This window comes from Amborella trichopoda, chromosome 12 (genome assembly GCF_054954075.1).
Source record: "Amborella trichopoda isolate Santa Cruz 75 chromosome 12, AtrichopodaSantaCruz75HAP2 v2.0, whole genome shotgun sequence".
In the NCBI taxonomy this organism is placed as follows: domain Eukaryota; kingdom Viridiplantae; phylum Streptophyta; class Magnoliopsida; order Amborellales; family Amborellaceae; genus Amborella; species Amborella trichopoda.
In genome coordinates, this window is record NC_142347.1 from 34,070,178 (window position 1) to 34,092,150 (window position 21,973).

The 21,973-nt window shown below is 33.4% G+C and overlaps 3 long non-coding RNA genes across 6 annotated transcripts; 1 reads left to right on the top strand and 2 right to left on the bottom strand.

Moving 5' to 3' along the window:
• Positions 1–2,124: 2,124 nt before the first annotated feature.
• On the top strand, positions 2,125–7,721 carry LOC110006963 (uncharacterized). 4 transcript variants are annotated; one of them, XR_016046270.1, is made up of 5 exons: positions 2,125–2,502; positions 5,070–5,185; positions 5,392–5,450; positions 6,225–7,151; positions 7,271–7,721. It is a non-coding gene; the product is annotated as an uncharacterized LOC110006963 (long non-coding RNA). The 4 variants fall into 4 exon arrangements; XR_002280383.2 differs by lacking the exon at positions 2,125–2,502 and having other exon boundaries at positions 4,656–5,185; positions 5,360–5,450; XR_002280382.2 differs by lacking the exon at positions 2,125–2,502 and having other exon boundaries at positions 4,656–5,185.
• Positions 7,722–8,025: 304 nt separating this feature from the next.
• On the bottom strand, positions 8,026–11,702 carry LOC148779538 (uncharacterized). Its single transcript, XR_016046271.1, has 2 exons — positions 10,782–11,702; positions 8,026–8,634 (listed from the first exon to the last, which is right to left on the bottom strand). It is a non-coding gene; the product is annotated as an uncharacterized LOC148779538 (long non-coding RNA).
• A 3,819-nt stretch (positions 11,703–15,521) lies between these two features.
• Positions 15,522–21,559, bottom strand: LOC148779539 (uncharacterized). The gene is made up of 2 exons (XR_016046272.1): positions 19,400–21,559; positions 15,522–16,702 (listed from the first exon to the last, which is right to left on the bottom strand). It is a non-coding gene; the product is annotated as an uncharacterized LOC148779539 (long non-coding RNA).
• Between the last annotated feature and the right edge of the window lie 414 nt (positions 21,560–21,973).

Genomic DNA, 21,973 nt, shown 5'->3' on the forward strand with positions numbered 1-21,973 from the left:
AATTTTGTATAGTTTATCCAAACAAGAAATTTGAGGAATCCATGATAAAAATCCTTGATATTGAAAATCCATAGATTTCTTTGAATTTCAAATATCGAAGATTCGTAATTTCCTCCAATCCAAACAGGTGCTTAAAGTTTCTTGATGATAAGGAAAAAAAATTTTATCCCTCTTCTAATTTGAATAGGAATAAATCTAGAATTCTTTCATTCAAATCCTTCTTTGATCTTGGATAAAATTCTATTTCTACATCCAAATCCTTATTCCTTTTTGGATTCTATGTAATATAGATATATGAAGACACCCTAAGGGAATACCTAACGACCAAATCCTAGAAACTTAGGACCCATACCTAGTTACCTTCGTAACCAAACCCAGACCTTGAACCTATATTTGTGCCTACAAAAAATACCCTAACCCTGCCTGAAACCCAACCAAGGAACATACTAGGCTGAATGGTCCATAGCCCAACCTCGTTCCATGCTCCATGCTCCATGCTCCACAATCTTGAAATAACAAAGATGACCCACCATTAGAAAATTTCACTTAATTAACCTAAACTCGCCTAGCTAGCCGCATCCACTTGAAAATCTTTCCCAATTAGCCTTAAGTATAGGTAAACCATCCAAAGTAGGCTAAAGTGCCTATAAAATCTTCCTAATTCGGTATAAGACTTTTTAAAACCTTCCTATGTAGTCTAAACCAAGCATTATTAATCTTCCTAGTCACCCTTAATTATGTCACAATTACTCTAAAATATAAATTGATCATTTTAAATAAATTGGGAACATAAAAATCAAATCATCATTATCATCATCATCCGAACCTTATCTCAATTATTTGGAGTCAGCTGCACGAATGCTATTCCACCATTTTGCTCTATATATCAACAGCCATACCTTTAATCAGACTGCAAGTCATTGTATCTCTTCTCATTACTCCCACGTATGTCCTTTTAGGCTATCTTCTCTCCATTTTAGAGCTTTCCACTTAAACGAAATTGTCCCTCTTAATCGATGATGTTCTAGGTCGACGTTGTACATGGCCAGCCTATCTAAGTCTAGCATCCATCATCGTCTATTGGAGCCATCTTTAAGTTCCTTCAGATACGTTCATTGACAATTGTATCCCTTCTTGTTTTGCCATCCCTCCGTCTCAACATCCTCATATCAGCTACACTCATTCTATGGATATGTTGTTTCAACATTTTGTTTAATAAAGCATTTATGGTCTTACAACCGCCCTATGGAACTCTCCCTTCAATTTCAGTGGTATGCATCAATCACATAAAACGCCAAAAGTATATCTCTATTTCGCTCACTATCTCTAATTCTATGCATGGTTATCGACTCGAATTTAGGTACTTCTTCGCCATCAATCTTAACTACTACCTCGTTTCTAGTCTTACTATTACTAAACTTGAATTTCATATATTCTATCTTAGTCTTAAAATCTTTAGATTCTAGAACTTCAGATACTTTAGATTTTAGAACATCCCTCTGAAGTTCTGACTTTGTGTTGATCTGGTCTCTAGTTTCATCAATCAAAACTATATCATCCGCAAACAATACACACAGTGAAACATCATCCTGTGGATGCCTAGTTAACTCGTCCATGATAAAAATAAAGAGATATCAGCTCAACATTGACCCATTTTGTAATTGAAAACTAGCTTGTCTCTCGACTAGTTGTCCTTACACTTGTTAGCACTATCTCGTACATATCACTCACAATGTCATATATCCTCTAGAGACTCATTTTTTTTTCAGCAAACTCTCTATGTACCTATCACTCGATAGTTCATGCAATTTTGTATGTCACTTTTATTCTTATAATTACGTTCTCATGTTACTTTTTCTCCATTCATCCTTGCATTAAAGTTGTTCTTATCATCTTGTTGAAAATAAAAAAATGTCCCAAAAACTCACACATTAACGGTAATACAAGACGTGTAACAGGAACCACTACTCACTACTGCCACAACATGACCGCAATGTGAAACGCGTTGCCAGCGAAACGGCATGTGTTGTGGTGTAGACAGATGGATGGCCTAGATTGGCCATCACTTGTTGGGCACTAACACCATATAGGTCTATATATAACCCTTTAGAGGTGATTTAAGTTCAAAACCTCGAAACCTAGATCCCTTTTGACCATTTTGCCCTCCTAGAAGACCTTAACCTTAATTCACAGGCCGGCAACCCTAGAGAGACTTAAAAGCCATAGGAACCTTAGCCTACATGCTTTGAACCCTGAACAACTCAAAACTCTCCATGCACCAACCTATGATGAACCTTAGAAGTGAACCCCGACTCTCAGCTCTTAGCAACTTCACCCTCTTTTTGAGCCAATTCCACTATATCAATCAAGGAAAATCAGTATCAAATACAATGTTTGATGGACTTTGAATGCCATCTCTTCAAGTCAGAAGTAGTCGGTATACAAACACATTGATCTAACTCGGGCCTAATTCTCGGTGTCGGGCCTATGGGCCCAGCTCGAGTAAGTCACTTGATTACTTCCATTATTTTTCTTTCTCATTGCATGCTGAGTAATGGACTCAGATCTCATTCACATGGTTGGTTTTAAAAATTGATGGCCTTAGATCGCTGTGCCTATTTGTATAGATGTCTCCATTCACTACAATTTTTTAAGGGGTTTGATTAATTTATGCTTATTATTTCCCATTGTTATTCAGGTAACTTTTACAATAGTAGTTTGGATAATAATAAATTTGAGTAGAAGTCCATGCTTTAGGATTATTTCAATCATATATTTTCCTTGAAAGCATACATAAATAGTTTCTAAAACTCTCCAAGGTCAGAGGACCAATTCACCCCAATTACGCCCTTGTCTGAGTTGCAGTCTCAAGGCGCATTACATGTGACGTAAGCCACATCATGTGCTCACTTAAACCATCTTACACTATGTTTTTACTTTGGAATTGTATACATGCGACCATATGCCTTTGATACAAGCTCATCACAATAAATTACAAACCATCAAACTTTTTTTTTTTTAAAGTTTGAGCTTCGTCAATGGAATAAATATATCCATCTCATTTTACATCTAATTGTCAAGATTAATTGTGATCTGTTCAAAAATAAATAGTCTCATATACGTTTCTTTATTATTGTATGCAGGCAAGCTTTCTATATTTCCTCTACAGCATAAAACTTATATACTTTTCCCTATCCAACCATCCACCCTAAACGAATGGCTTAGATGGCCCCAATCACAATGTCATTTTTTATACTATTTTATTTTTAATTGTTTTTATACAAAACATTTTGATACCAAACTTTGGGCGTCCAATCTTCTCTTGAACTCGCACCTATAAAAAATATAAAAAAAATTCTCAATAAAATAAAATGACTAAAATGCTTAAAAACTTTTCAGGATATTTTGGTCATTGTAATTTAACAAAAATATTTTTTTCATATTATATTTAGGTGTGTCCCATTGAGATGATGGCATGTACCAAATTTTATATTTATATAATTATTAGGAAAAAAAATTAAAAATAAAATTATGTGAGGCGTTGGATCTAGATTAAATGGTTAGTGGTTCACTTGATCTAATTTGAACATCTGGATAAAAGGAGAAGTATACATTTTGTATGTTGTAGGAGAAACATAAAAACTTTTCCCTTATTTGCATGCTTATTGACAATACTTCATACCACAAGTGTATGTGTCCATGTATCAAAACTATTTTTCAAAGGGTTTTTAGAACCCCAAAACTTGCGTTAAAGTTAAAAAAGGGCACCTAGGTCCTAGGGAAGGATACTTGGAGAATATATGATTAACTAGAGCTCCACTCTATATATTTCCATTCTTTATGAGCACCTCACCACTAATAGGAACTTAGGGAGGGCCACTAATAGTGTGGAGAGATTTTTTTTTTTTTGTTCGCAAGGGTCTTTTAAGCTTAGCCTTCCAAGGGTCAAAAAATTAAAATTTATATACAAAATGAGATCGTGACTGTCAGATTGGCTCAGAATCAATCTGGGTCGTTGGGCTCATATATAGATATGAGCTAGTGGGCTAATCGCAACATTTTTCTATATATATATATATATATATATATATATATATATATATATATATATATATATATATATATATATATATATATATATATATATATATATATGGGAAAATGATGGGATTAGCCCACTAGCTCATTTGAACATATGAGCCCAACGTCTTAGAGTGATTTTGGGCCGATCTGACGATCACGGATGTCCAGTAGTTTCTAAATTTTAGTTTTTTTTCTACAAATCCAAATCACTTAAAATTTTAGACGAGTGTTCATCAAAAATAGGTGAATCTTCGAAAAAATATCAAAAAAATATTTTGCACGAAATAAATTGATCAACATACCCTTGAAAAGTTTTGGAAAGTATTTTGGTCATTTTATTTTTCACGAATGATTTTTTTTAGATTTTTATTAGGTGCGCTTTGATGAGAATAACCCACACCTAAAATTTCAATTGATTTGGATATGTAAAAAATTAAATAAAATTCAAAGACTTCCATATACATGTGATTGTCAGATGAACCTAGATTCAAATTGAATCGTTGGGCATACGTAAACTAGTAGAATAATCTCATCTTTTTCCTATATATATATATATATATATATATACCCAAGGAGGCGAGGAACAATATTTTTGTCTCCGTATATCCGCCGTCCTTTCGAATTAAATGAAATCGTAGGGCTCTGATTCGCTTTAAAAATCCCACACGCCATTGGCTGAAAAGCTTCAAACCCCAATAATTTTCAGCCATACCCCTTCCTCCTGCGTGCTCTGCGAACCAGAGAGCTTCACTGCGAAACTCCCTCTCTCTGGCTCGCCATCGTCTCTTCGGGCAGCTATAAATGCTCTGCATCATCTCTCTAAATTTCACCCGTTCTCCCTCCTCATTCGCTCTAGGAATTTCAGTCAAACCCCTTCTTCCTGCGTGCTCTAGAACCAGAGAGCTTCACAAGCACTCTCTCTCTTGCTCGCTATCGTTTCTCCGGGTGATTACAAATGATCTGCATCCTCTCTCTCTAAATTTCAGCGGCTCTACCTCCCCATTCACTCTAGTAAGCTCGTTGTGGCTGCTGGCATCTCAAGAAGGCAACACGCTGAGAAAAACCCAACCCAAGACGACTCAGGATTAGGGTAGTGAAATCGGTGAGTAGCAAACAATTTCTTCGATTTATAGTTTGTAAATCACTAGAAAAATCCTAACTTTAATTTGAAAATTTAGTTTTCTAAGTAAAACCATAAAAATTCATGCTGAAATTTCAGTTAATTTTTCCCTCCTGCTGAAATTTGAGTTCATATATAGTTTTTTTTTGGATTTAGCACATGAAAGCATGACAACTGTTTGATTGCAGTACGGGGCCCAAAAGGATGGGGCACCGCATCCAAGCACAATCATATTGGCACTAAATCGGTATGTTGGGCCTCGAGTAATTAACATTTTCAAAAACATTTATCAGGCAGAATTGGGGATTATATGTGTGTATTGTGTGCAGGAATTTTATGTAAACAGTAGAGTTAATGACCATAGAAAAACAGTTTAAAATACCTCACACATGAACAATTTCTTTAATTTATAGTATGTAAGTCACCAGAAAAATCCTAACTTTGATTTGGAAATTGAGTTTTCTGAGTAAAGCCATAAAGTATCCTGCTGAAATTTCAGTTCTTTTTTCCCTCAGCATATATGGCTTTTTATTTTTTTATTTTTAAATCAATAAATATATTTGTAAATAAAAAACTATGACAAATTCACAAACCAAAATGGACAAAGATTATAATAACCAAAAAAAGGATTCCCATATCACTTATTTTCTATTACTCATTTTCCCCCGAATATTTGAATTTCTATGTTGTTAATGCTTGATTTATAGTCTATAATTCATCGTAAAACAAAAGAAATCCCTACTGAAATTTGAGTTCATATATGGCTTTTTTTGTAAATCAATGAATAAGTTTGTAAATAAAAAATTATGACAATATCACATAACAAATTGGACAACTATGGTTTTGAGAATGAACAATGGTTCTCGTTTATTTTTTTTATTTTTTGGAGTATTTGTATTTGATATTTTTAATTCATAGCATCCATGAAAGAATTTTTTTAATTTTTTTGAAGTATGATTCTTCTATCATATTTATGTGTTCTCCCACTTGCTTCTAATTGTTGACCATATAAACCAAACAGGTATACTATTCATGTGTCATGGACGCCTCAACATCAGCATCTCCTTCCTCTCCTGTCGACATTACTAGTTCAAAAAATGGGCACGAGTGTGGTGCTCAGGTTATGGTAGATGAAGCTTGTCGTGATTTTCCATTTGATGAGGATATAGTTGCAATAGATGGAGAAGGAGATCTTATACTTATAGATGCAGAGGCAGCCCTAGCAAGAGGTGCAAGTATCAAACCGGCAATGGGAATGGAATTTACTGACGAAGATGAAGCTTATGATTATGGGTTTGGTATAAGAAAGGGAAGGACCATATGGAAACATGGTGAAAAAATTGGTCAGATTATACAATGTTGTAGGCAAAGTTTCGTAGTGAGATGTATGATGGGAGTGAAAATGCTCAGCCCCACACAAAATGTGGATGTCAGGCAAAGATCCGTATTAAGAAGAATGAGAAGCAAAGATGGGTTATTACGAAGTTTGTAAAAGAACATAATCATATTCTCACAACTCCCAACAAGACTAGATTCAATTTCTCTCATCAAAAGATACCAAACACATTGAAAAATATGATTGACAATGATGATCTATTTGAAAAAATGAAGTTGGGTTTCTTTAAGTTAGTTGAGGAGGTCAATGTAATAAAAGAGTCTTTGTCGAATACACATGCACCATTAGCCTCCACTTATTGTAGTGCTGCAGAAAATGAAGTATGTGGCAGTATTAGATTAATTGATGCCTCCCCCCTTGTACTCGATCCACCATGTGCACGAGCAGTTGGACGACCAAGGACTAAAGGATTAAACCTTCATGAGAGGAAGGGCCAACAGCTTCTACACAAAAGAAACAGTCGGAGGAAAGGCCACCCACTAAAAGGAAGTGTAAAGTTTGTAATAAGAGTGGACATGACTGATGTAATTATCTGGTGACAGCGTGCGGGATGTAAGTGCTTCTTTGCTTTATGTATTAAACATAATAAACATAATTGCTTCTATTTAACTTTAGTTTTCATTTATCTTCTGTTTTACGTATTGGATTTACAATACATCTTTCTCTTATAGAGCTACTGAGGACCTCAAACCGAGTGGAGACCATAACAAATGAAGGGGCTGCAATTGCACGGAGGACATGACAAATTGCGATACTGCATTCACATCGAGGATATGGCAACTTGCAGAGGTTTGTTTGCACATGTATTTAAAGACATGTAAAAACCCTTTTTTGTAGTTGACTTTGGGGGTTATGTCAATATTCACTGAATTTTGCGGGCATGTAAAAGACCTATTTATGAGGCATGTAAACGACTTGACTAAATTTTTGAATTTTGGAGACATGTAAATACCCCTTTTTGTAGTTGACTTTAGGGATTATGTGAATATTCAGTATTCATGTAATTGTACGGGCATGTAAAGGACCCCTTTATGGTGGCATGTAAAGGACCTCTTTATGGGACATCTTAAAAACCTATTTGGTGACTTTTTGATAACATATATGTGACATGTCTTTCTTTTCCATGTATGTTATTAACGTGTGCAATATGGGTTTACTTAGATAGTGAAATGCATTTATATACCCACAGTTCTTACTTTGTTTTATTTTTTATGTTGAGCGTTTGATACATTTTCACGTTGTATGGATAACCTGCTCTCTCTCATAGGCCTCGGATTTGAATGATCTCTCTCTCTCATCTCAACCAAATAAATGAGCTTATATTATTTCATTGTAGTTGATAACCAGATTTCCCTCCCTCTCTCTCTTTTTATTATTTTGTCTCAAAAAGAAAACGACAAACTGAATAATACCATAAACCAGAGAATTTGATTCACAAAAGATTACCATAAATTAAACAACAACCAATTACAATCATTTACAAACTATTGGAAAGATACAAAGAGGCTAAAAACATCATGAAATAGGAAACAATCATATACAAATAAAGCTTAAAAAAAGGTAACCCAAATGAGCTGATTCAACCACCAATAAGTAATTTATTTCTTTTTGCTTTTTCAAGTTTCACTCTTCCATTCGAATGATGTAGCGAAGGCCGTCCCTTTGAGCGTGTATTCAAAAGTCGTATTGATCTCTGGGAATGAGATTGAATGTGTGATGAACTTCTCCATGTGACAAAGCATCTTCTTGATGTATTTGTCGACAATAGATGGAAGATCAAAATGTGGCTTATAGTTTCCAAAGAATATTTTTCATACTCTTTGATTACTTAAAGGCAATATAGTACTTCAAGGCAACCTGCAAAAATTTGCAGGAGACACTTATCCAGCGCAAGGAATTTTGTGATGAGACCATCCTCCCCATATTGGACAATAGCTGGAAATTTGCAATGCAAATGACCAGAGCACCAATATGCCAGTTTCAGTTTCTCGAGCATCTCTACTACAGGTTTACTTCCCAGGCTTTTCTCCCGAATCTGAAATTATTAACAGAAAACATGTCTAAATCCACAAAACAAAATCTAAGAAATCTTGCTTCCTAGAAACTTAATTACAAGGGAGATATTGATATTCTTATGTAGGGATTCCCCAAGTTGCAATAATTCTCACATTGTGTTAGCTAAGAGAATGGAAAGTATGAAGAGTTAGATGGTATTTCATCAGAAAATCCATCAACGCAAGTACAGAAGGAAGAATTCTGTCATATTTTGATAAGAAAGAAAATAAACATATTAGATATCCATACCAAAAGAGTTGAAAACAGAGAATTATATTGTAAAAAGAAAAAATATAATAAAATAGATTATGTCAGATTCCATATGAAGTATTGAAAATTTCGAATGTAATAATAGTTGGAAATACTGTTGACGAGCTTTGTACTTGCCTTGATAGTTCATTATCAAAAGTTCATTGTCACAATAATCTACCATACAAATAAGTGAGCTACATTAGAGAAATTGCTTTCAGGAAATAGTTAGAACACAAGCTAAACATGAACATTTTATGCCAGCAGATCTTCCTCAATAGTTCAACATGCCTTAACTGCTGGAGGAATGAAGGTCAAGAGTGAAAATAAATAAATAAGTGAAGAAATCAGAAGAGGAAGATGATCCCAAGAATGAACATATTATTACATTCAAGGCATATATTATCCAAGAACCCCACTGTTTGATACATTTTGTATTGATACTGCCAAGGTCCTTTGGCAATAAATTTTTCAATCTTAGTTTCATGGCTACTACCCAAATTTCCAAGAAATTTTGCCTCTTCTAGACCTCAGAAAACTAGCTTTGAGATCCTCCAAGAATTGCTGAATTTTAGATGTAGAAATCTTATTTTCTACTATTTTTCCATAGAGTCGAGAATTAAAAGCCCCTACATCTTGAGAGATTGGCTATCACCTCAAGACCATTCCCACAAGTGTCATTCAAGTTGGGAAAGGATTAATTGGCACACTTGTCATGCAATACAATTGAGTTCTTTGGGTCAAAAGATGATCCGCAGATGAAGAGAAGAGGAACCAAGATAACCTATTGAAAAGCACATTCCTGATCCAACACTTAAATATGAAAGCGAGAAGCTACTCAAAGTCATCCACATCCAACACAGCTGATATAGGAAGCAAATCTTTAAAGATCTGTAGCAGTTGTCCACTCCAGAATAAGGGACAAGAGCATCCATAGGGACTCGTCATTATTCTATATCATTATTTTACGGTTGCCGTTTAATCTACTTTTGTAAGAATGCTAGTCCTACAGAAGTGTAGGGAAGACAGGCTCAACACTTCAATTTTTCTGAGTCACAATTAGGCTCAAGATTCTAACACTGTTTCATGCAGTCATGAGTTGTGCTTGATACCACGAAAATATTGGTCTAAGTTTGCACATACTCTGGTCTAGAATCAGAGTTTGAGGAGTGCTTGACATATTTTTGCTTGTGCAGTGAATTGGACTTGAATGGTCTTCATAATATCTTTAAAGATTCACAATTTCCTCTTGTTTCTAATGGAGGATATATATACCCATGGTACCCTATTTTTGCCATGTAACGCTTGAAGAATCCAGCTGCAAAGGAGCTCATGCTTTCTCTTCGTCAATTCATCTTATCCTCTCCATCTTCATCTCCACCCATAATTCTCCTTTCCTAGAGTTCAGCAACTGTATTGTGTTCTTGCTTCTCTTTCTCATTAGTGATGCCTAAAGCCTCGACACACACAACTCCTTGACACAAGAAATTTCCAGGCTCTCCCATGTATCAAGCCAGGCAACAAATTGCAATTTTTACCATTTAGTGGAAAGCAGTTTTTTCAGATTGCAATGGAGATGCAATCTAAAAGCCTAAACTCAATAAAGTAATTTAAAATTCCAGGTTGAATATTTACACCTCCACAATCTTTTGCTTTTCTATGTAAAACATGAAACAAAAGAATAAAGCAAACTTAGTGGAACAGGTGAATGAATATTAAATAAATCAATACCAAAATGAATGTGTTGATATTATTATCAACTAATTTTGAATATGTAATATTCAAACAATAAATAAATAAAACACTATAAATTCAAAACTTGAGATTTATAATCATGTCCAGGGCACTGAATATACCTCAAGAGTAAGTACAAATTACCTCTCTCTCTCAAAAAAAAGGCTTCTGTCGAATAAGCTCCTTATAGTTCCCGTGGTCAGTGATGCCAAGAGGCCAATCATGTGAAATAAATATATCAATTTTCTCCTCAATTTGCATGAGCTTATAAACATCATACTGACGCACATGATATATAGACCAAATGTCATTGCTATTATAAGGAGTCCTACCATAATGTCCTGCTCATTTGACAATATACCAGATTACTTCAAGGGAAATACATGTTAAAACAACTATACAGCTCCAATGGAATTTTAAGGAAATCAAAAGCCAAATAAAGCACCATACCGTTCATAATCAAAACAACTCTCAGCGAACATGATGGAACAAATATTGGGCAGAAGAGGAGCTAACCTTACTACTACAAGAAAAATAATAGATGGTGCAGAGTATTGCAAAATGATCAGTCAAAAAAGACCAAAATAGCAACGCAACAATTTTACTTGCCTGAATAGTAATCGCATGCCTTATATATCTCAGAGAGTGCCCCAATACGAATGCCTCCGATTTTGACCACTCCAGTAAAGCCCAAGAAATATATGTTCGATACCGTCCATCCACCATAATACCTAAGAGACCAAAGTGCCCTAATCCTGAGTCGTCTTGGGTTGGATTTTTTTCAGCGAGCTACCTCCTTGAGATGCCAGAAGCCACAATGAGCTTACTAGAACGAATGAGGAGGTAGAGCGGCTGAAATTTAGAGAGAGTGGACGCTGAGCATTTGTAATCGCCCGGAGAAACGATGGCAAGCAAGAGAGAGGGTGCTTCCCAGTGAAGCTCTCTAGTTCGCAAAGCACGCACGAAGAGGGGGTATGGCTGAAATTCCTAGAGCGAATGAGGAGGGAGAGAGGATGAAATTTAGAGAAAGAGGATGCAGAGCAATTGTAGTCGCCCGGGACGATGGCGAGCAAGAGAGAGGGAGCTTCTCAGTGAAGCTCTCAGGTTCGCAGAGCACGCAGGAGGAAGGGGTATGGTTGAAATTTATTGGAAGCTTTTGGCGCGAGGATTTTTAAAGCGAATCAGATCCACGATTTCATTTAATTTGAAAGGATGGTGGAGAGGGATTTTTAAATCGAATAAAATCCCTACGATTTTATTTAATTTGAAAGGATGGTGGATATAAGGAGGCGGAAATATTGTTCCCTATCGCCTATAGGCCTTCGAAAGACTATTCCCATATATATATATATATATGGGCAATGATTTTAGGGAATGATTGTATAGTAATACGATGCAACAACCTTTAAAAACCATATTATAGACACTTTTTTATCCAAAATTTGAAATATACACTCTTTTAATTTTAATGGACAATCACAAAAAAGAAAGATTTGAAAACACAACCTAAAAAGTATTTTTTTAGTCCAATTAATACAGGCCGTTCGTTTTTTTAAGATGCTTAGATCTAGGCCTTAGAAGGATTCTTTTCATTTCCATTTTTTTGGATTACTTGATTATGATTATATAAACAATGTTAAAAAAGAAAAAAATGATTTTGAGTTTATAAAGGCTAAGATCTTGAAATTCACCAAATAATTGGTCTAAATTCGTTTTTGAAGATGACTCATTTTGATCATATCTAGGGTTCAAATTGAATTTATTTTTTTGAGGATTAATTATTGAGATGAAGAGATTGTGTGTGCAAAATTTTGAGTCGTACGAATACCACAAATATGGTTTTCTAGAAATGTCATTGTATTATATTATGATACAACCGTTGCATTAGATCATAGCCCATATATATATATATATATATATATATATATATATATATATATAAAAGATGCTAGGGTGAGCCCACTATCTGATAGAATAGTATAAACCTAATGGCCCAGATTGAATCTGAGCCGATCTGACGGTCAGGACTGTATATCAGTAATATAATTTTAATATTTTTTATATAAATCCAAATAATATGAAATTTAGAGCATAAACTCTTTTCATCAAGACGCACCTAATAAAAATATTAACAAAATTAATTCACATAAAATAAATTGACCAAAGTACCCCAAAACTTTTCAGGGGCATTTTGGTTAATTTAATTTATACGAATTAGTTTTTTATATTTTTATTAGATTCTAATATTCTTGAATAATAGACGCTCCAAACTTCAAGTAATTTGAATTTTTAGAAAAAAAAATTAAATTTCGATTACGAAATAAAAATGTGATAATTAGATCGGTCCAGATTCAATACCGGACATCCGTGATCATCAGATCGACCTAGATTCAATCTAAACCGTTGGACTCATATGTTTATATGAGCTAGTGGGCTAATCCCATCTTTTCTCTATATATTATGCATTATATATTATTACGCATCACCACTTGGTGGTGTTTATCCTTAAAGTCCTCAATATTTTTGGACATGTAGGTATTATAATATAAAAGTTTTTTTTGTCATTTAGAAAGGCAGAATGGATATTTTTATAAAAAAATAATGGCATTCTAGTAGTAGTTAAAAAACAATAAATACGTCTTGTGGGTGATGTCACACACCAGTCGGTGATGTCATTGTCCACTATTGTTTAATAAATGTTTTGGTTTCTATTAGGAATTTCTATTTTATCTTTGACTAATTACTTAAAATACCTTTAAACAAAAAGTTATTACACTACTCATCTAAGTGTCCAAAAATAAATTGGGCAGAAAACTCCTTTCTCTCTCTACCCCATACCTTTCTCTCTCTAGGCCACCTCTTTAGAACGCCAAAATCAACCCATTTCATAATATAATTTTGTTATTTTTTCTACAAATTCAAATCATATGAACTTTTGAGCATCTATTTTTCTCACCAATGTGTACCTAATAAAAATATTTAAAAAATAATTTGTAAAAAATAAATTAACCAAAATACCCCTTAAAAATTTTATGGGTATTTTGGTTATTTTGTTTATGACAAATATTTTTTAAAAATATTTTTATTAGATTTTTCTAGTTTTAAATAATCGACACTCAAAATTTCAAGTGATTTGGATTTTTAGAAAAAAAAAATTAAAACTCAAATACAAAATGCAATCGTGACCATTAGATCTGTCCAGATTCAATCTAGGTAATTGGACTTATACTGTAGCTGTCAGCTAATGGTCTAACAAGATCTTTTCGCCATATATACAACTCCTAAAAATACAATTTTATATCTCTTAGTATACAACTACATCGTGAAATATGTGTGTGTATGTGTGCATGTGCATGTACGCGATTGATTTATAGGAGTATGAGATGAATGGGGCTAGACAGCTACTGCCATCATAGATCTTGTCAGCCCCACAATCCTTTGTGCGTGCTCAAAAAAAAAAAAAAAAAAGGAGAGAGAGATAACCATCGGTTCTAAATAAAAATTTATATAGACCCCTCATTTCACCCATATATTTAACCCTTGTTTATATGAGTACAATATACACCATAAGAAAAAGTGGTTCAAATAAGACAAACATGAGTTAGACTCAATTAGGAAAAAGGGCAAAAAAGAAAATCCTAAAACATAGGATTTAGATATCTCTTTTAGATAATTTAGCGTTACCTTCTTGAGAATTTTTAGCTTTGTGAATTAAATATAAATTCGGATAGTCATATAAATTCATATAGTCATTCCAAAATCTTAAATTTAGTATATAGCATGCTCTTGTTGGAGCATAATGCACAACTAACTCCCATAGAGAAAGAACTATTTTAGAGATGTTTTTATTTATTTGAAATTTTTGAGATCTTCCTAAGAATTACCAAATAATTTTTTAAAAAGCAAAATTGAATTCCAATATTTTATTGACACGAAGATCTAACTGTTTAAAATTGAAAGGTCCTTAGTTCAATCTCTTAGTGACAATATTTTGGAGAACACACAAACTGTTTGAATATTTTTCTATAAGTTTATGACAATCTCATCCCCTACATTAAAACTTTAGGAATACAATCATGATACCATCGTCACAAGGGATGGGATCAGATTGTTAGACAGATGTTACCTTAAAAAATATGGCCAAACTTTTGGATAACCTCTTTTCTTATTAGGAACAACTACTTAAAAATTTGATAAAAATAAGTCATTTGTTGAAATAGGCTAACATCAAAGAAAATAATATTTACCCCATATTAACTAGGACTCTAGTGATATAATAATCCCGTGAAGAAAAAAAACAGAAAGTGAAATGCTAATTGTTGATACACTAGGTGTGACAAATTTTCTAAACAAATTTGACTTTGCGTGTGAATGTAGGTAGATGGAAGTCATTTCCAATAATTTTTATGGAGATTGAGCATAAATGTCCAAACTGTGAAAGTTCCTAATATCTATGCATAACTGTTCCAAGTCTTTCTCGTAGACAACGGGGTGGCTTATAGAAAGAAGGATATTCCAGGTCTCCCAATTGGGTGCAAGTGATTAAAAAAAATAAAAATAAAGTGTTTTGACGTTTTTGGGGGACAAATGAGATGAACCTTTAAAATCAAATATGTAAATCTTTTACTCTTCTATTTGTGCCTTGTTGGTGCAAATACAACAATGTAAATATAAAGTACCCAATGACAGTCAAATATGTCATAAATGAGTTGGCATATGACCTCTCTTTTTTTAATGCATGCAATGTATCATACTTGGTGGAATTTCTTTGGTGCTTTAATACAACAATGTAAATATAAAGTACCCAATGACAGTCAAATGAGTTGGCATATGATCTCTCTCTTTTTTTTAATGCATGCAATGTATAAACTGTTGAATATCGTATTCAGTGGAATTTCTTTGGTGCTCTACTGATCTTAAAAGTTAGGAAAACAAATCTTCGATTATGGGAACTTAGACATTAATTTATAACAGTAGATAGAAACTCTTAAAAATGAATATGCTCATTCCCCAGTGTAGAGGAAGGACCAAAATTAGCTACTCGAACATGAGCCCAACTCCAACATGAGCCCAACTATTCCCAAACATACCAAAATAAGTTACCTCCGACGCCATACCCATTGTGCAAGGAAGGCCCATTGTGCAAGGAAAGGGATTGAGTCTAACGTGTCTTTGATGGGGTTAATCCATTAAAATATAGTAGTGTGAGTCATCCAAATTTGGCTTATAAGGATGCCAGGGATTCTTTTCTTCTTTGTAATATGTTAAAGCATATGAATTATATATACCATTATAGGGCTCATCATAATAAGACCTTGAAATCCCATCACCTTGATTTTTCTTTTCCTATTAATTTTGTCGAAGCATGTAAATCACTGTCATTACCTTGATTTTCTTTTCCTATTAATTATGTCGAAGCATGTAAATTACGGTCATTTGATTTACAAAAAGGGAACCCACTACTAAAAACGATGGGTGCATTTATCTCATCATTGTGTATCTCTGAATTACTGGAAGGTAACTCACAATAGTAATCTAATATGAGCGCATCTATCTCACTACTTTGTATCTCCTCACCTTGTATCTCCAAATTACTAGAAGAAAACTCACGACAATAATCCGATATGAGTGCGACTATCTCATCTCCTCACTTTGTACTCCGAATTATTAGAAGAAAACTCACGACAATAAGCCAATATGAGTGCGGCTATCTCATCATCTTGTATCTCTTCCTTTGCATCAATCTCATCACTTTGTATCTCCTCTTCTTTTGCATCTGCCCTCAACACCTGTATCACCTCTTTTGTATTGATCTCATCACTTTGTGTCTCCCCCATCACACTTAACCTTTTCCAATTGAGGGACGTCATAATTTAAAGACTTTGTTGTGGTGTTGGTGATTCGTTTTTGTCTTTTAGCTTTGGATATGAGACTATTTTGTTTATTAGCATTGTGTTTGCCACTGTTGGAATTTTTATAAACTTTATAAAGTACTCATTCAATCACCTACAATCCTTGCCACTGTTCAAATCTTTATAAACTTTACAAAGCACCCATTCAATCACCTACAATCCACAATCAAAACGCACAAGTCATGCAATTTGAACACACAATCTATGTAGCTATATTAAACTGATGTGTAAGCCAAAGAAAATGAAAGGAGAAGAAAAAGATAGAAGTTAATAGTTTTTTTTGGAAAGTAAGTTAACAATTATTTGCGATGAGAAAACTAACAATTTCGGGTCATATTTGAGTATTGAGATCCTATGTGTAAGCCTATTATGAGATTCTAAATAATGGAAATGTTGCGGCAATAAAGAAGTTTGATGTTTTGGATGACCCTGAATCGAATGCGAAGTTTTAATTCATGTATATTTTGTTGACTCTCTCTATGTGAAAGTTTAAGTTAATAGTGGCCTTATGACTTGTCTGCATATTGAGGGAGTATACTTCATAATATTAGTTATTTGTTAATTTTTTCCTCACTTTTTAACATTTATAACTTTTTGTATGTAGTTTTTGTGTATCCCAATATTTCTATGGTCTCAAGTTTGATACATGACAGCATGGTTGAGTTGTGTGCTACCATTTTGAGGAAACCTCCATGTATTAGGTTTTCTAAAAGATATCTTGCATTGCACTTTAAATTTACATTTCACATTCTTGTTTGTCTGTAGCTACTCTATTGCTATAAATATACATTCAGTTCTACCTAAAAAGACTCGTTTCTAGTTCTAATTTTATTGTATGTGCAAAAAGAAAGGTATTTCAAGGAGCCTAGTCTGGTCCAATGCTTGATTAGATACAACGAATTAAAATTGTTGTTGATGCTATAGGGGGACTCAAATACTTACATGATAAGGTACAACTATCTAGCACTTACAGAGATGTCAAATCGCATACTGTCATTCTATTTGAATACTCCAAAGTCAAAACTGCAGATTTGAACCTTTCAAACAAGACTCCAAATATAGTTGGCTAGGCTTCATTTCACTCAAGTCTTGGGACTTTTGGTTACCATGTCCTAGAGTTACTTTATTGAGAACCTTATGTTTGTAAATATTCATTTTACATCATATCTGACATAATTTTTGTTCTACTAAATATTAACATCCTTTTCAATAAGGGTGCGGTTTGTATAGAGCCTAGGCTCTAAACAATCAAATTAGAACCTACCATCAAATGGTGTCAAGAAAAGTGGTTTCAATATTGGAAATCTTTGTGCTAGTCTTAGAATATATTTTCATCTTTATTTATAAAGTTTAAAGCTTAAAAAATATTGTAGATAGATAGATTTATGAAAACTTGAAAATCTTGAAAATTGACGGTCCAAAAATGCATTACAAATATTTCCAAAACTTGAAATCTATTTTTTTCTCATGTCCATGTATCTTGATGTCGAGATGATCAATTTGAAGATACTTGGGGATAAAAACAACCTATTTTAATGAAAATTTTTAGGTAGGCTCTAATTTAATGGTTTAGAGCCTCGGCTCTATACAAACTTTTCCCTTTCAATAATTGTACTAGATATTACGGTTAGTTTTTAATCTTCTAATTGAATTAGTTGGAGGTAGAGTCACTTTATCTGGTTGCTAGTTTAGACTTTTAGACTAGATATTAAAATTTACATCATTGAATATGTAATATGGCTAGACCAATTTTCTATATAGGATCATGCAAATGCATGTGCTTACTAGCGAGTCATAATGGATTGCAAGGCTCTCATATTATTTTCTTGAAAGGATATTTTTTAAGTTGCTTTGATGGGATATAAAAGTATCGCTTCATTTTATTTCCATTTATGGTTTCTTCTTCCTACCTTCTTATAATACACTTGGGGGCTTTAAGAGTTCATTTGCTAAGGATTTTATAGCATATATTGTTTCGATACTTAAGTTTTGCCAATGTCTGTTGACAGTTTTTATAAATGATTTCGTATATTTTACAATTTAGTAGTAAATTTATCGTCCATAATATGCATTGTTTCCTTCTACACTTTTAGTCCTTAACTTCTCCCGTACCACCGAGTTTTGACATACTATATATATATATATATGTAACAGTCACACTGTGGGTGTTCCTAATTTATAGGGCTATCCAGTTTCCAGTCGCTCATTGTGATCCTAGGAAATGAGGCACACTATTTCCCTCAAAGTATAAATCTAAGTAGTGTTATTTTTCAACACTTGGTAATTTTATGAAATGAGCTTAATTTAATTAGGTTGGAACTGCATCAAGTTTGTAAATTAGCATGGTTGGCTCATAAGATCAATGTATTTGATCTTTTTTATAAAGCCTCATCAGCTTTACTTTCTCAATTATAAAATCCGCCAATATTGTATAAATGCCATGACTGGTTTGCTGACACAAAAGTGGTTTGGTGACACAAAAGAGCTATATTTATATTTTTGGTATTCTTAAGCAACTTCATACAGGCAGGAAACCATGCTTGTTGTTCTTTTGCAGCTTCTAGTAGATCGAAAACCAGTGGATCACATAATGTTAAAGAGACAAACAACATAAGCTTACAAGGATATGGCATAGCGATTCAAAGAAAGATAAGACTTAGAAAGAGAAAATGAATATTCAAAGAAAGATAAGACTTAGAAGGAGAAAATGAATGGTTGGTATGAACAAGAGAGAAGTAACACATAAATATATAAAAATTTAGGGAAAGGACAAAAACCATTGCAAGAAAGTAGTCATTTTTTTTCTAAAATAGAGTTCATAAAAAGAGGTAAAAATGTTGTGATTCTCACCTCTTCACCATATTTCTTCAATTTTAGAATCTCATCGGCGCATACTATATTCTTTTAAAAGCCAGGGGGCCTTCGTGTCAATCGAACTCATGTGAAATAGTAGATTATACTTTCGGGCTACCACAATATCATTGTGCATCACTTCATTGATATTACTGAGCAGACAATCATTGAGTGTATTTCTATCTGGCTTGTTTCCAATCTTATACTTTCCCTTTTTTTGCATAAAAGAATACCATGTGTCTTTACGAAGCATGTATTTGCTGCAAGCAAGCCGTTTCTTTTAACTAAAAGCTAAGAAATGTAATACAAAAAAAAAAAAAAAAACATACTAAGCTCTATCAAATTATCAATATCAAGAGCAATTAATAGGATTGTGAAGACATCATGGTAGACGCGCTACCGTGATGGCCATAGACTATATAATGTTTTGAGGTATCACGACACTTAAATAACTATTATAGTCATTAAGAGGCATCACGACACTTACAGAGCCGTGATGGTCATTAAGGGTTCCAGAGAGAGAGAGACAATGTAATCTAGAGATATAGAGTGTAATTAAGAGAGAGGGAGAGAGCAAACATAATTTAGAGAGACATAGCTAATGTAATTTATAGACATATACTGAGCGAAAGAGAGAGAGTTAAGATCTTATAATCCCTCTCTTTCACCCAAAATCAAATTAGGGAGAAGATAAAAAATATTTTTCTGGTTAAACAATTATATAATGAGACAATTGAAAATGCAAAATTTATATGATTTCATTGTTTAGTCAATAACAACACAGATTGAACCAGCAAAGAGAAAACGAAAAACAAATTGTATTAATAAGCCTGAACTTGTGAAGAACTAAGAAGAAAGAATGCATAATTATGTACATACAGATAGAGAAACACCACAAGAAACAACAATGGCTATAAACCAGCAAAGAGAATGGAAAACAAATTGTCTAATAATCTCGAACTAGTGAAGAACATAGGAGAAAGGACGCATAATTCTACACATACTATACATATAGAGAGCGAACCACCCCAACAAACAACAATGGCATTTATATTCATTGTGTAAAAAATATTTGATTACAAGTTAATAAATGGACAAAACCCCACAAGATTCATCATAAGGTGATGAACTCAATTAAAAAATATAGAACAAAAATCTCTTCGTATGACTCTACTGGTTTCTCTCTCTCTGTCTAAATTATTCTATGAAAAGAAAGGAAAATCAAGAATCCTTATATATAAGTTTGGGTTGATCTTATCCCATAATACATATGAGTTGGAATTTTCCTAGAGTTTTCTCAAATTTGAAACTTCCATCCAATTTGTAGATATAGAAAGCGTTATAAATTTGAAACTTACATCTGAGTTGTAGATATAGAAAGCATTAATTGAAAAGTTAATGAAGTTTTCTTAATCATGATATATAGATAGAGATGATTGTTCTAAAACTATTCGATAACAAATCCCGAAATCCCAGCTCAGAAAAATCCTTGCTCAAAAAAATCCCCCACAATTATACATTTGATTGCAAGATCCACATAGATATTTAATTGAAAATTTAATGAGATTTTCATGATCTTGTGATAGAGATAAGAATGATTGTGCCTAGTTCAACAAAGCCCCCACATAATTAATCTCAAATAGATTTGATTGCAAGATGCAGATATAGAAAGATTAATAGAAAGTAACTTGAACTAGTATACCTATTCAGTCTCCTCCACTGTCCTAACGTATTTTATAGTCTAATTTACTAAATGTATTCCCCAATCCTTTTACTATTCAAAATTCGGCCAATTTTTCTAGTTTTTCAATTTGGTCTCACAAAATTGATATTTGATTGAAGGGTATGTAAACACTCATGAAAGGTTTTTATAACACATAAAAAAAAAGATAAATAAGAGTTTATCATAATATAAAGATGTTACTCTGAAATTCTTATCATGTAAAAAACATGTGATTCCAAGTTATTTCAAAGTAGTATCATGGTGAAGAAATGCATGTTATTCCTAATTATAACAAGTTGCCAAACAAGCAACTTTTAACTCTTGCATAGCGTCTAAATAGTACGTGAGGATATTTAGGCCCATGTTGTTAGATGTGATTTTGTTTCTTTTGCTATAGCCTAAAAGGAAGCAAACCCAATTCCAACATTTTGAATGGGCCCACTTCAAACATAACACACAAGAAATATTATCTCATCATTCTCATGCTATGTCATGAGGTAGTATAGCAAGTCTCATACCAAATAATAAATCAATGCATGTTTGGTTTCCCAATATGAAAAAACCTTCATGAACCACAAAAATTCAACCACACTAGTCGTCTTAGTAGTATACCCATACAAATTAAGTTATATAATCCACATAACACATGTCAAGGAGACCAAGCAAGATAGTCATCCTATGACATACCCTATGGTTCATGGTTTTAAGTAATAGAGGATCATAAATAACTCAAAACCTAGTTACATAATCGATACTATGAAAACAAGAGACAATACATGTGGCTATTTAAAAACAATGCACATATTAATGACACATTTTCACATGTACATAAAATATTTTCAACACCC